General features: G+C 44.6%; 1 protein-coding gene across 1 annotated transcript in view; it reads right to left on the bottom strand.

Moving 5' to 3' along the window:
• Positions 1-1,220, bottom strand: part of sacs (sacsin molecular chaperone) — a 30,243-nt gene extending 29,023 nt beyond the window's left edge. The window contains exon 1 of the mRNA XM_077206963.1: positions 693-1,220. The gene's annotated coding sequence lies outside the window, so the exon portion shown is untranslated. The remainder of the gene's footprint in view (positions 1-692) is intronic.
• Between the last annotated feature and the right edge of the window lie 13,435 nt (positions 1,221-14,655).

The following is a 14,655-nucleotide window of genomic DNA, read 5'->3' on the forward strand; positions in this document are numbered from 1 at the left end:
CTAAAATAAGTTACCTAATTTTGTAAAATTGAAAGCATTGTATCTTTCCCCTTTTCTAATTATGTTAAAAAATGATTAAATTAGGCCTATGCTATTGCTAGCAACGTCTTATTGAGCCACTGAATGATTTTTTACTGTTAAGTGTCACATTAGTACATAATAATAATACATAATAATAATAATAATATAATACACATACTTTCACAAACGCTTTTGAAACTTGTTTTTTTGTAGTTGAACAATACAGTATGTTTAATAGCCTACCCCATAAGTTAAATAGCCTATATGCACAATTACAGTTGGGAATTAAATGTTACTGCATCTAAAGCCAGAGTGAAAACATGTCACCATGAAGCATTTTAGCAGTTTTCTTAATAAGAAAGGAGTTCAACGGGAAAATACAAAAGAATAAGCATACATACATCATAGCCTATAACAACGGAGTTATGACGCAGTATTGGGTATACCGAATGACGTGACATAACCTCATTGCACCAATACACTAACATTACTAAACCTTTTTAAAGGAGATGCCAACAAATGACAATTAAAATTGCAAACACTGGTAATTTCTCGAACATTTAAAAATATATTTGTATCACGTTCTCCTCCTAGTGTAGGCTATTTTGTTACATTATTGCTGGATATAGCCTACTGAAGGAATTCTTGATGTTATAAAAATAAAAACGTACCTTTTATGACCTTATTTCGTTTTTCAGTTGCTGAAATCGCGCAAAGTGAAGTAGATGACATTGAGCAAATCCAAAGCATGTCTCAGCATGTTTTCCTCAGTAAATCCAGTGCTGCAGTAGACAGTTCCTCACGGGACAGTGTGTGATTTGATCTGCTGAACTGATCATGTTCTTCAGACGCATCCCTGCAGCGTGATGCGGTCTCTGTGCTTGTATGGATGTTGTTTATGGCACATGCAATATCATTTAATGCATAATGCCCAGTGCCCACTATACACTAAACTAAATCAAGCAATGCGAGTCACAGTTTCATCATCACTGCTTCAGCTGTTTGAGCAAACCAGAGCTCTTAAAGCTACAGTAAACAGTCAGGCAGGGTAGGCTATAGATCGATATAATGAAAACGAGGCTACGAGGGATATAGCTAGTCACTGTAGGTTGGAATGTTTAATTTAAGTGGATCCCCAATATGAAAAGAAAAGTGAACAAAGAAGAAATGACGCACAAGAAAAAGGCAAAGGCTAGGTAGAAAAATAAATAATGATTACACAACAGTCCAGTAGGTGGAGATATGCACGGTGAATGCACCGCTGCTTGATGCAACTCGAATACAACTAGATTTTGTGACTATACTTGCATAATGAGTTCTGAAATAATCGGTTTTGATATTTGTTATTTATAGAATGTGTAGTGTTCTGTTCGATTTGACGATTACAGCTTTGCCATATGGAAGGCATTTTCTGCCGATTTTAAATCAATCAATTAAATGATAAAAATTAAAACCAGATGAACCATTTCATTATCAGAGGTGTCAATTCTAGGGGTCAGAAAGTAAAAGTCCTGCCATATGTTTATTCCACCCATGAAATCAGCCAGCTGATTTCACTAATTAGTTCTATCTCCTGACTGAAAAACTACTCGGTTACTCACGTAACCTCAGTTCCCTGAGTTAGGGAACGAGTATTGCGTAGCTATACGCAGAGGGGGAAACTCCTTTTCCTCGATTTACTGAAGCCTTTATGTAAAGCGCATTTGCAGCTGCACAGCTAGAACATGAGCGTCTGGCTCGCTCATAGGCTGCGCTGCGGCAACTGCACATCCAATGGCGTGGGCGCCTCTGACGTGCAACCAATGAGATCACTCTGCGTCATACACGTCAGAGCCCGCCAAGGGGGCGTGACCTCAGTCTATAATTGTCCCCGAATTCGCCATTATAGCAGGTTTAACGACTGAAGCGACAACTTGCCATGTTACTATAGTGCGGCTGGCTACGCAATACTCGTTCCCTAACTCAGGGAACTGAGGTTACGTGAGTAACCGAGTAGTTCCCTTTCGAACGGTCACTTCGTATTGCGTAGCTATACGCAGTGGGGACGCCATGCAAAACGCCGCACTGAGTAACTGGCTGCCACTGCAACTCAGGCCCCTGAGCATACAGAACAAGCCATAACCGCATAATTATGTATAAATAGACCAGACACCGTCAGGTCTAAAATAGTACACATCAGTTAGAAATAACCCAACATACTACACCAATGAACCCAGACACTGTCGGGGTTATTGGTATATGAACATATAACCAGTCAAGTGGGTTTATATATGAAATTATAACCGGCCAAAGCAGGTTTTATATATGTATGGAATATAACCGGCAAAAGCGGGTTTTATATATGTCATATAACCGGCCAAAGCGGGTTTTATATATATGTAAATATAACCGGCAACAGCGGGTTTATGCATGAATACAACCAGCCAGCAGCGGGTTTTATATATATATGTGAATGTGATAGTGCACAGTAATATATGACAAGACCAGCCACCGACGGGTCTTAATCATACCGAAAGCACCTTCGCCTGCAGGGAAGGCACTTCCCTATTATAGAAACTCATAAATGTGGAAGGCGAGGACCAGCCGGCCGCATCACAAATATCACTAATGGGAATGCCAGATGACCAAGCCCATGACGAGACATACCTCTGGTCGTATGGGCCTTGATACCTATAGGGCAAACTTGACCCGCTGCGGTATAAGCCATAGAATAGCATCCACTATCCATCTAGACAGTCTTTGCTTAGTGACTGGATCCCCCTTGGATCTACCACCAAAGCAGACAAAAAGCTGTTCTGATTGTCTAAAAGACGCAGAAAGCTCCCCATAGATTCTCAGCGCTCAGACAGGGCAGAGAAGATTAACCTCTCCATCCTCTGCAGAAGGAGGGAGGGCTGATAATGTCACCACCTGTGCTCTGAACAGAGTTGAGAGCACTTTAGGAACGTAACCATGTCTGGGCTTGAGGATGACTCTGGAGTCATCTGGACCCAACTCCAAACATGCAGGGCTCACAGAGAGCACCTGCAGATCTCCCACTCGCTTGATAGATGCCAACGCCATAAGGAGAGCGGTCTTCAGCGAGAGGGTTTTTAGATCAACCGATTGGAGCGGTTCGAAAGGCGGACCTTTCAGAGCCCCCAGGACCGTGGAGAGGTCCAGAGGCGGCACAGACGGAGGCCTGGAGGGGTTCATTCTCCTCGCACCTTTCAGGAATCTTACGACCAGGTCGTTTCTTCCCAGTGACTGGCCAGCCGTCAGAACATGATGTGCTGCTATGGCTGCCACATACACTTTGAGCGTGGACGGGGAGCAACCCGCGTCCAGCAGCTCCTGTAAGAATGAGCGAACCACTGATATCACACATGACTCTGGGTCAGCCTGATTTTTCGAGCACCAGCTGGAAAAACCTGACCATTTTGAAGCATACAGGCGCCGAGTCGACGGGGCCCTGGCTTCAGATATAGTGCTTAAAACCTTCTCAGGAAGGTCCTTGGGTACCCGTTGAGGGGCCAAACATGAAGGGCCCATAAATCGGGTCTCGGATGCCACAATGTCCCGTTCACCTGTGTGAGGAGGTCTTTCCTCAGTGGGACAGGCCATGGGATTGTGTCCGATAACTGAACCAGTTCCGGGAACCACGATCTGGTTTTCCAGAGAGGGGCCACCAGAAGGACTGGGCACCCGCTCTCTCTGACCCGTTTGATGAATTGTGGAATCATCGAGACGGGGGGGGGGAAAGGCATAAAAGGGACGGTTGGGCCAGACATGGGCCAGCGCGTCCCTGTTCTTCGAGAAGAACAATTTGCAGTGGGTGTTGATTCTCGAGGCGAAAAGGTCGATTTCGGCCTCGCCAAACACACTTTCCATATTAGACTGACCGTCTGTGGGTTCAGGGACCACTCGCCGAGGGGAGTGTTGTCCCATGAAAGCATATTCGCGCCCACATTCTGGACGCCCGGGATATGCGCTGCTCTCAGAGAGCTCAGGTTGGTTTGTGCCCATATAGAGGAGGTCTCTCGCCATCGCATGCAGGTTCCCTGACCTGATGCCCCCCTGGCGATTCATGTAGGCCACCACTGACGTATTGTCTGTGCGGACTAAGACGTAGTGACCTCTGAGGTTCGACAGAAATGCCTTCAGGGCCAACCCAACTGCTTTCATCTCCAGACAGTTGATATGTAAGCTCTGCTCCGTGCTCGACCAGAGGCCGGATGCAGGCATGCCCTCGTGCAGCGCTCCCCAACCCAGGTTGGACGCATCTGTAAGAACCACTTTCCTCCTGGAAATTGTTCCCATTGTCACCCCCTCGTGGTGCCAGTTCTGAGCCCGCCAGGGAATCAGGGTTCTTAAACAACCGTGATTCACCATAACGCGCAAGCTGCCTGACTGCCATGCATGAGTTGGCCCACAGCGTTTCAGCCAATTCTGCATCGGGCGCATGCGCAGTAATCCCATGCGGAGTACTGGCGATGCTGCTGCCATGAGACCAAGCAGTTTCTGAAATTTCTTCAGTGGCGCGCGCTCGCGCAATCTGAAAGTGCCTGCAAGCGCTCGCACCGAGAGCGCGCGCTCTGTGTGAGTCACGCTGTCATAGCTCTCGAGTCTAAAACTGTGCCCAGAAAGATCATGCTCTGGCTGGGGGTTAGTTTGCTTTTTGAAACATTGATTGTGAAACCCAGGCATTTTAGATGGCCGAGAACCAAATCCCTGTGAGCTAATAGCTCGATTCTCGACTGTGCCCGCACCAGCCAGTCGTCGAGATAATTTAACATGCGCACTACCTGAAATCTCAGAGGAGAAAGCGCTGCATCCACACACTTCGTGAATGTACGGGGTGCCAACGATAGACCGATCGGCAGAACGGTGTATTGATAAGCCCGGCCCTCGAAGGCGAATCTCAAGAATGGCCTGTGACGAGGATTTATTTGAATGTGAAAGTACGCATCTTTCAGATCCATTGTGACAAACCAATCCCCCGGGCGCACTTGCGCGAGGATATGTTTGATAGTTAACAATTTGAACGGCCGTCTCATGAGAGCTTTGTTCAAATGTCTCAAATCTAGAATGGGTCTGAGACCGCCGTCTTTTTTCGGAATCAGAAAATAGCGGCTGTAAAAACCCATATTTTTTAGCGCGGGGGGGACTAATTCTATCGCCCCTTTTGCTAATAGATTTTGTACTTCGGTGCGAAGCACGTGACCCACGTTGCTTCTCACCGAAGTCTCGAGAACCGCCTGAAATTCCTGGGGTCTGCGAGCGAATTGGAGCGAGTAACCTCGCTTTATAGTGTTTATGACCCAACTCGACACATCGGGGATAGCTTGCCAGGCTAGAACCCGTGTGGCTAGGGCTTGACACACTGATTGGGGCTGGTCGCCTAACGTAGGGGGACCTGATACCCTTATATTGTGATTTGTGCACACATTGAGTATTGGACTGACTGTACAAGCATTTGCGTGTGGGGAAGTCAGTGTTACAACGGGGGAGGGGCCACCTAGTGAAGGGGGACCGTGAACCCATATATTGTGATTTGTGCACACATTGAATGTTGGACTGACTGCACAAGCATTTGCGTGTGGGGAAGTCAGTGTTACAACAGGGGAGGGACCGCCTAGTGAAGGGGAACCGTGAACCCATGTGTTGTGCTTGTGAAACTGATAGCTAACATTTTGAACGGCCGTCTCATGAGAGCTTTGTTCAAATGTCTCAGATCTATAGTGGGTCTGAGGCCGCCGTCATTTTTCGGAATTAGAAAATAGCGGCTGTAAAAACCCGTATGTTTTAGCACAGGGGGGACTAATTCTATCACCCCTTTTGCTAATGAATTCTGTACATCGGTGCGAAGCATGTGACCCACGTTGCTTCTCACCGAAGTCTCGAGAACCGCCTGAAACTTTGGGGGTCTGCGAGCGAATTGGAGCGAGTTGCCTCGCTTTATAGCGTTTATAACTCAACTCGACACATCGGGGATAGCTTGCCAGGCTATAACCTGTGTGGCTAGGGCTTGACACACTGATTGGGACGGGCCGCCTAACATAGGGGGACCTGATGCCCTTATATTGTGATTTTTGCACACATTGAGTGTTGGACTGACTGGACAAGCATTTGCGCGTGGGGAAGTCAGTGTTACAACAGGGGATGGGCCACCTAGTGAAGGGGGACCGTGAACCCATATATTGTGATTTGTGCACACATTGAATGTTGGACTGACTGCACAAGCATTTGCGTGTGGGGAAGTCAGTGTTAAAACAGGGGAGGGGCCGCCTAGTGAAGGGGGACCGTGAACCCATATATTGTGATTTGTGCACACATTGAATGTTGGACTGACTGCACAAGCATTTGCGTGTGGGAAAGTCAGTGTTAAAACAGGGGAGGGGCCGCCTAGTGAAGGGGGACCGTGAACCCATATATTGTGATTTGTGCACACATTGAATGTTGGACTGACTGCACAAGCATTTGCGTGTGGGGAAGTCAGTGTTACAACAAGGGAGGGGCCGCCTAGTGAAGGGGGACCGTGAACCCATGTGTTGTGTTCGTGTGCTTTATTTGGGTCGCCGTGAAAACGGCGTTTGTTTGCAAAGACGCGCTCACTGCTGCGGGCCTGTTTACAATAATAAAATCCCCAGCCGCCTGAACTGTACAGGGGGCTGTGGGAAGTTTTGCTGGCTTCTTTGAGGGTGGTCCGGCAAGCGCGGGACACGTGCCCTCTCTTTCCTTTGCGTGCTAGGACGGCTTTGGCGGGAAGCGTTCGGCATCAGCCGCAGGGCGGGGCTGAGAGGCCTGTTTCGCCGGCTTTGCTGGTCGGCGCCAGCTAGCACGGTTAGTTCCACTCGAGCTCGAGGTCCGCGACGGCCTGTGTTAGGATCCGAAGCAGTTCAGCGTCGGAGTTAGTCCTGCCTCGCTGGGTCCGCCGAAAGAGACGAGGCCCGCCACGTGGTGGTGGGGGGGCGCTGATCTCCCTCGAACGTGACCGGAGATGACTGAGCTGGAGTGAGTGAAGCACGCGGGGACGTGGCCGGCGTGCATTCACAAACGTCCGTGCTCTCTGGATGCCGTTGGCTGCGGCGCTTCTTCTTCCTCGGCTGAAGTAGGGCCGGAGAAGGGAGCGCGGGTGACGCGGCGCCGCCGTCTCGAGAGAGAGCTAACGTTAGCCGAGTTCGCAGCACGGAGATAGGCATGCACGCGCAGGCCGCACATCCGCCGACAGAGAGTGCATTCTCTGCGTGGTAGAGTCCCAGGCATGAATGCAGCTCGCGTGTTCGTAGGCCTCGCATAACACGAGGCATATGGAACAACGCTGAAACAGATATAAACACATAATAAACAGATATTGAAAAGGATATCGCCGGATAGCCACAGGAGAGACGGCGTCAGGAGAAACACGGTTGAGATGTGTAGTCTGCTGAACTGTAGCTCGCTCAGGCTGAAGGCTTGTTCGACGGCGAAGGCTCAATAAATGGTCAGAGACGTGAAGTTTGTCGCTGAAGGAGTAAAATCTGCTATAATGGCGAATTCGGGGACAATTATAGACTGAGGTCACGCCCCCTTGGCGGGCTCTGACGTGTATGACGCAGAGTGATCTCATTGGTTGCACGTCAGAGGCGCCCACGCCATTGGATGTGCAGTTGCCGCAGCGCAGCCTATGAGCGAGCCAGACGCTCATGTTCTAGCTGTGCAGCTGCAAATGCGCTTTACATAAAGGCTTCAGTAAATCGAGGAAAAGGAGTTTCCCCCTCTGCGTATAGCTACGCAATACGAAGTGACCGTTCGAAAGGGAACTGTGCTAATTAGCAAATCCAGGTGATTGGAACAAAATACTGAGGGGGAATTTTACTTTCTGAACCTGGACTTGACACCTCTGTTCATTATAGAAAACTGTGAGCAAAATATAGGCATATGTGACACAATTATATTAAATTATCTTGCAAGGCTGTCAAAGTCCCTGTCAAATCCAAAAATAAAATGCAATTGGTGATTTGAGTTTGTAGTTTTGAGACTACACTGAAAATACGTCACTGAAAATAGGAGTATAAAACCAATACTGAATATTTGTTCACAAGACTTTTGGATCTTGTAGCCTTGAATTTTTGCTTCAAAATGATGTGAAATTCATACTTCCCACTCATTCACATAAAAACAATGTATTGATTTAAAAGTTGTAAGAAATGTTTTTTATTTAGAAAGGCTGTACCCGAGGAGGTGTAAATGCTCATTAATATTGATTGGTTTCACACTTGGGAAGACAAAGACCCTCACCTAATGGCCCTATATCAAGGTAAATGGGATTGTGGAACTAGAAGAAAGAATGTGAAGAGATTAAAAGAATGGCTTTTTTTTGATTCTATGCATTTTATTTACAACACAACATAATCCAAACATACTAGCAAAGGTCAAAGGCACATTACTGAGCACACTGATATAAACACATGCTGCGTCCCAATTCGCATACTATCCGTCCTAAATAGTATTCGAAAATAGAACTAGTACGTCCCAAATCGTTGTATGTTGAAATGAGTGTTCCAAAGAGACCCGGATGGTCTACTATATCCGGTCAGAATCCGAAGTGCAGATCGATGTACACTCTACGGCTGATATTGCCCACAACCCATCGCGCGTTGGACGAGGATTCGGTTAGAACTACAAACACGAGTGAAAAGTGTTAAAAAACTACAAACCAGACATGGTTTAGATAAAGGGGTTTAAGTGATTAATTATCAGTATCTAACCTAACGAAAATGTATTTATTCAATGTTGGCTACGTTATATTGAATCTGCAGCAGCATTGTGAACTTTTGTAAAGATACGTTTATAGCCATTAAAATTTAAATGCAGCATACATTCAAATTGCAAACACATGAGGAGAGTGAGAGTCTCCGCATGAAAGACCCACGACTGGCAAATTAACGAGCTACTACATTTCTCTCCGAAACGGTAAGAAATTATATTAGATTGAATGGAGGATTTTAACTGTGACGAGATCATTGACAGGGCAGTTTACGGTGATGCATGCGACAGAGCTGTCCGTTAAAGATGACGAAGTAGTATGTTCCAAAGCTTGCCTGCTCTTTTGCTACACACTCAAAAGTATGTACTTTTTCTTCACAAAAAGAGTACATATTTTTAGGGCGTAGTATGTATAAGTAGGCGAATTGGGACGCAGCAAAAGAGACTTGAACAGTGACACACATTTGTGCCATTCCAGTACAGTACCTGTTCAACACACCTGTCATTTCCAAGGTGTTTTCTTTTTCTTTTTCCATGCACTGAAGAAAAAACTGCCCTACCATCAGTAGTCAGTGATGAAGCTTATTATACCATGTTCATGTAGAGAATATCTGTCCACTGTATCTTAACAGCTTGCTGATGCTGGTACAACGCTCTCAAAAAAAAAAAAGAGAAGTTCTCTTTTTTGAAGAGACACATGTGAAAGTTTGAGCCAGTTGCATCTTGACCCTGTAATAAAAACAACAACAAAACAAAGGTGAAAATGCTGATATTAGGAACAACTAGTGATGCACGATCTAAAAAAAAGATTTTTCTGGTTAAAATTGCGATTTCAAATTCACAAAAATGTATTAGGTTTTAATTACAATATCGAAATGAACAGCAACATGTTGAATGAAGGCAGTAAGGTAGAAAACGGAACAAAAAAAAAATCAAATAAAACGGAACAGAAAGTGAGCATCCCAGCTACTTCCCCTTCCTTCATTCTATGCACGCACAGCAAAATGAACAGGTAAATAGGCTTTATGCCCAGCTTCACTACTTCCTGAACTTCAGCCAGCTCCTTTGTTTCCTGTCTGCCATTATTGGACAAACTGATTTCTTCTTCTTCTTTGTCGTTTTACGGCGGTTGGCATCCAACATTAATGGTGCATTACCGCCACCTACTATACTGGAGTGTGGACCGGAGATAAAATAAATACATAAATAAACCATCAAACTAAAAATAACTTTATATTATTTCCCTCTTTTTCTTTCTTTAAAAAAAATAAAATAAAATAATTAATTTAAGCATCCTAAATCCTTTCTGCCAGTCTTGTTTCTTTTAAGAATTGAAATACCAATGCACTCACACCATTTACCGTTTCCCCCAGCAATTCCCTTAGTGAATTCCCTTGCCCCCCTAACCTTCTTATACCCTTTTTCATCTTTCCTCTTTCCCTCTCATATTTCTGACACTCAAAAAACACATGCTCCACAGTTTCAATATTTTCACAAAATTCACACCTACCCGATACGTGCTTACCTACCACATGTAAATACTTATTTAACCCACAATGTCCTATTCTTAATCTCGTGAAGATAATTTCTTCCCTTCGCTTCCTTCCAGTAACCCTCTCTGTCCCAACCTTTTGTTGAATTTTATATAAATGTCTTCCTTTCTCCTCCGCATCCCATTGTGCCTGCCACTTTTTAATAATTTTTGACCAGATTTGTGCTTTCGCTTCTGCTTTACTTATTGTAATTACTATTTCAACCTCTTCTTGTTTACTTGCTTGCTTTGCCAATCTATCTACCATTTCATTACCCTTCACTCCCACATGTGCTGGAACCCATGTAAACTTTACCGTTATCCCCATCTGACAAATCCGTGAGTGAATTTCTAGTATTTCATATATTATGTCCTGTCTCGCTTGTGACTTAAAAGAATGCAAACTTTACAGAACTGCACTTGAGTCTGAACATATGACAACCTTTTCTGGTTTGACTTCTTCAACCCAATTCAATGCCAACCAAACAGCTACCAATTCCACGGTGAATACTGATAAATTATCAGAGATTCTCTTCTGTATTTTCACCCCCATCTTTGGTACACTGAAAGCAGCTCCAGCTTTTCCCGACTCAAGGTCTTTAGATCCATCAGTAAATATGACCAAATATTCACCATACTTGTCACTCATCCCATCACAAAAAACTTGACATATATCCACCTCCGTTCTATTTCTTGAGTGGGTATTTAAAATCTCTAGGTCCACATTAGTCTGCCAAAAAAGCCAAGGTGGTCTGACTGGCAACAGAACTGTTGGGCTAAATTCCTTCCCTCTAATCCCATCTCTTTCCCAATAGTATCACCCACCCATCCAAAACTCTGAATTTTAACCCTTTCATGCTCCCAGCATACCTGCATAACTGCTCTTGTGGGGTGAGACCTACCCTGTCCCTGCAGGTTTGCCCAATAATTAGCTGCCAGTTGTTCCCTTCTTAATTGTAGTGGCATCTCACCCATTTCTACCTGCATTGCAACTGCAGATGATGAAAAAAACGCCCCAGTACATATCCTTAATGCTTGTGTTTGCACCACATCCAACTTGGCCAATATTGTTCTAGCTGCATCTCTGTAAGCTATACATCCATAATCTATTATTGATTTAATCAGTGCCCCATATATCCTCTTCATTGCTTTTCTATTCGCGCCCCAGTCCACTCCTACCAAACACCTCATCACATTTAATACTTTTTTACATTTAACTTTAACTTTTTCAATGTGACCGGCCCATGTCAACCTAGCATCAAACACCATTCCCAAAAATTTAAAGGACTCAACCCTCTCCAGTACATTTCCATATAATTTAAGATTGATCTCTTCATCCACCTTTTTCCTTGTAAAGAAAACCACCTGCGTTTTTTCCCTTGAGAATCTAAAACCCCATCTCAGTGACCACCGCTCTACTAGATCTATTGCTTCCTGGACCTTTCTAACTGTATACTTTATGTTCCTTCCCCTTTTCCACAGCGCCCCATCATCAGCAAACAAAGATCTTCCAATCCCAGGCCCTGCATCTGAAAATACATCATTTATCATGATGGAGAAGAGCAAAGGACTAATCACACTTCCCTGAGGGGTCCCATTTTCTATGAGGTAGCTGCCAGACATTTCTTTTCCAACTCTCACTCGTATGGATCGTCCATACAGGAAATCCCTCACCCAGTTAAAAGCCCTACCTCCTATTCCCATTTTATCCAGTTTAATCATCAGTCCCTCTTTCCACATCATGTCATACGCTTTCTCCACATCAAAAAACACTGCTACCACTATTTCTTTATTGACCTGGGCTTTCCTTATTTCATCTTCTAGGCATAACACTGGATCCATGGTTCCCCTCCCCTTCCTGAATCCACTTTGACATGATGTAATTAATTCCCTCTTCTCCAAAAAATAAACCAGTCTGTCCGTTATCATTCGTTCCATAACTTTACACACATGCGATGTTAACGCAATTGGCCTATAGCTGGTAGGTTTTGTCGGGTCCTTCCCTGGTTTTCTAATTGGAACTACAACTGCTTCCTTCCAGCTCTTTGGAAGCTGCCCATCCTCCCAAACTCTGTTATATAGCCTAAGCAGTCTACCTAATGCTACCTCACCCATACATGAAAACATAATATAGCACATTTCATCCTCTCCTGGTGATGTTAAACCTGCTCTAGCAATAGCTCTTTCCATTTCTGCCTTAGAAAATGGAGCACTCAGTTCATCTCCCACTTCCTCCCTTTTTTCCAAGACCCCAGGATATGCCTTTAATGTCATTTCCCTTCCTTTCCTCCACTCACCCTCCATGTTGTCAGAGCTATGTATTGCCACAAAAGCTTTAGCCATCATCTCTGCCTTCTCTACATCAGTTACTGCCCTCTCCTCCCCACTGACCAGTACAGGGTAGTCCCACTCCCTCCTTATTCCGCTCATCTTCTTAATCATCCCCCACACTTCTCCCACAGGTGTCTGTCTTCCTATTGAGCTGCAGAACTCATGCCAGTATTTCCTCTTAGCTTGGCGTACAGTTTTTCTTACAACTGCTTGAGACCTTTTATATTGAATTAAATGCTCAAAATTATGAGTACGTCTCAACACTCTAAAAGCCCTGTTTCTACCTCTAATTACTTCAGTACATTCCTGTGTCCACCATGGAACCACTTTCCTTCTCCTTATCCCAGAACTCTTAGGAATAGTTTCATCTGCCACTTTTTTAATACTATCTATGAACATACTATACTCTCTTTCACTCTCCATATCTTTAACCTCCCCTGCTAACCTTTCCTCACATAACTCCTTGAATTTGTCCCAATTAGCCTTACTGAAGACCCATCTCCCTCTTCCTTCTCCAAACAGGTTTCCCACCCTCATTCTAATAGTGCATAAAATAGGAAAATGATCACTCCCTACTGTCGACTCCTCCCATTGCTTCCAATCACAAAACCTTGCTAGATCATGAGATGTGATGGTAAGGTCTAGTGCTGACTCTTTTCCTGACCCCATATCGATCCTTGTCGCACTACCATCATTAATACAAACCAACCCTTTTAAATCCATCAACTCCTCTATCACTCTTCCATTTTCATCTAATCTCTTTCCCCCCCAAAGTGGATTGTGAGCATTAAAGTCTCCACACCACACTACCTTTCGTCCTTCCTGTCCCTCTACCTCTTCCATTAAACCTAATTCCAATCTTTTACATGGATTGTAAAAAATTGATTATCACTAAATTTTCCATTCCTACCCACACCTCCACCCCTACATACTCCAACTCCTTCCCTAATCCCAGAATCCTATATGGCAGCCCCAGTTTAATAAATGTAGCACAACCTCCCCCACCTCCTGTGCTTCTATCTCGACGGACACCCACATACCCTTGTATCACAAAATCCAGATTTGGCCTCAGCCAGGTCTCTTGAATACAAATAACATCTGGCTTTTGCAACATTTCATCAATAACTTGTTTAAACTCTTGTCCGTTTGCTACCAGGCTTCTAGCATTCCAATGTATTATTAACACCATGATAAATATGAACCAACCCATGTTTCCTGACTAGACTGATGTTTGAGATCATCTCTCACTGTTTCCCATGTCAGCCCTGTTACATCCAAATGCCGTACTGCTGCCATCACTATCAGCTGTATTCTTTCAGTATTTGATTTTACATCTGCAGTACCATTAATCACACCAGCAATAAATGTCACTAACTTTCTAACATCCATTTGTATCATATTTCCCTCATCCTCTTTCACTTGCCCTGCTTCATGTCTCACATTATTCTCACTGCCACCCCCTGCCTTCTGGTTCTGGACCTTTTTAACTGCCTCTGCGTATGACACTTTCTGTCCTACTCTCACTTGCTGCACTTGCAACGCTTCCTTCATCATAGTACACCCTCCATAAGCCACACTATGCGCACCCCCACAATTACAACATTTAGGTGGTACTCCTTCCCCACATTGACCATAACTATGATTTCCTCCACATCTGGCACACCTTCTTGTCTCATTGCACATTACTGCTACATGTCCAAACCGCTGACAGTTATAACACCTAAGCGGTCTAGGCACGTACAGTCTCACAAAGTAGCTCATGTACCCAATTGTTACTTTCCCTGGAAGGACCCCGTAACAAACTGTAACAAAACTGACTGACTATCTTCCTTAATGCCATCTCTTGTTATTTGTAATCTTTGTGCACTCATTAAATTTCCCCCTCTCATGTTATTCTTGATTTCTTCCATCTGTACACACCGGAATTCCTGTAATCACCCCCTTACTCCATCTTTTCCCTCCCTGATCTTTTTCAACCTTTACCACCTGAAATTGTCCCACCTTTTCTAACTTCAGTGCCCGCTCTCTTTGATTACTATCTTTAC

The sequence above is a fragment of the Siphateles boraxobius genome, unplaced genomic scaffold (assembly GCF_051911475.1).
Source record: "Siphateles boraxobius isolate OS27281-9 unplaced genomic scaffold, OSU_SipBor_1 6, whole genome shotgun sequence".
Taxonomy (NCBI): Eukaryota; Metazoa; Chordata; class Actinopteri; order Cypriniformes; family Leuciscidae; genus Siphateles; species Siphateles boraxobius.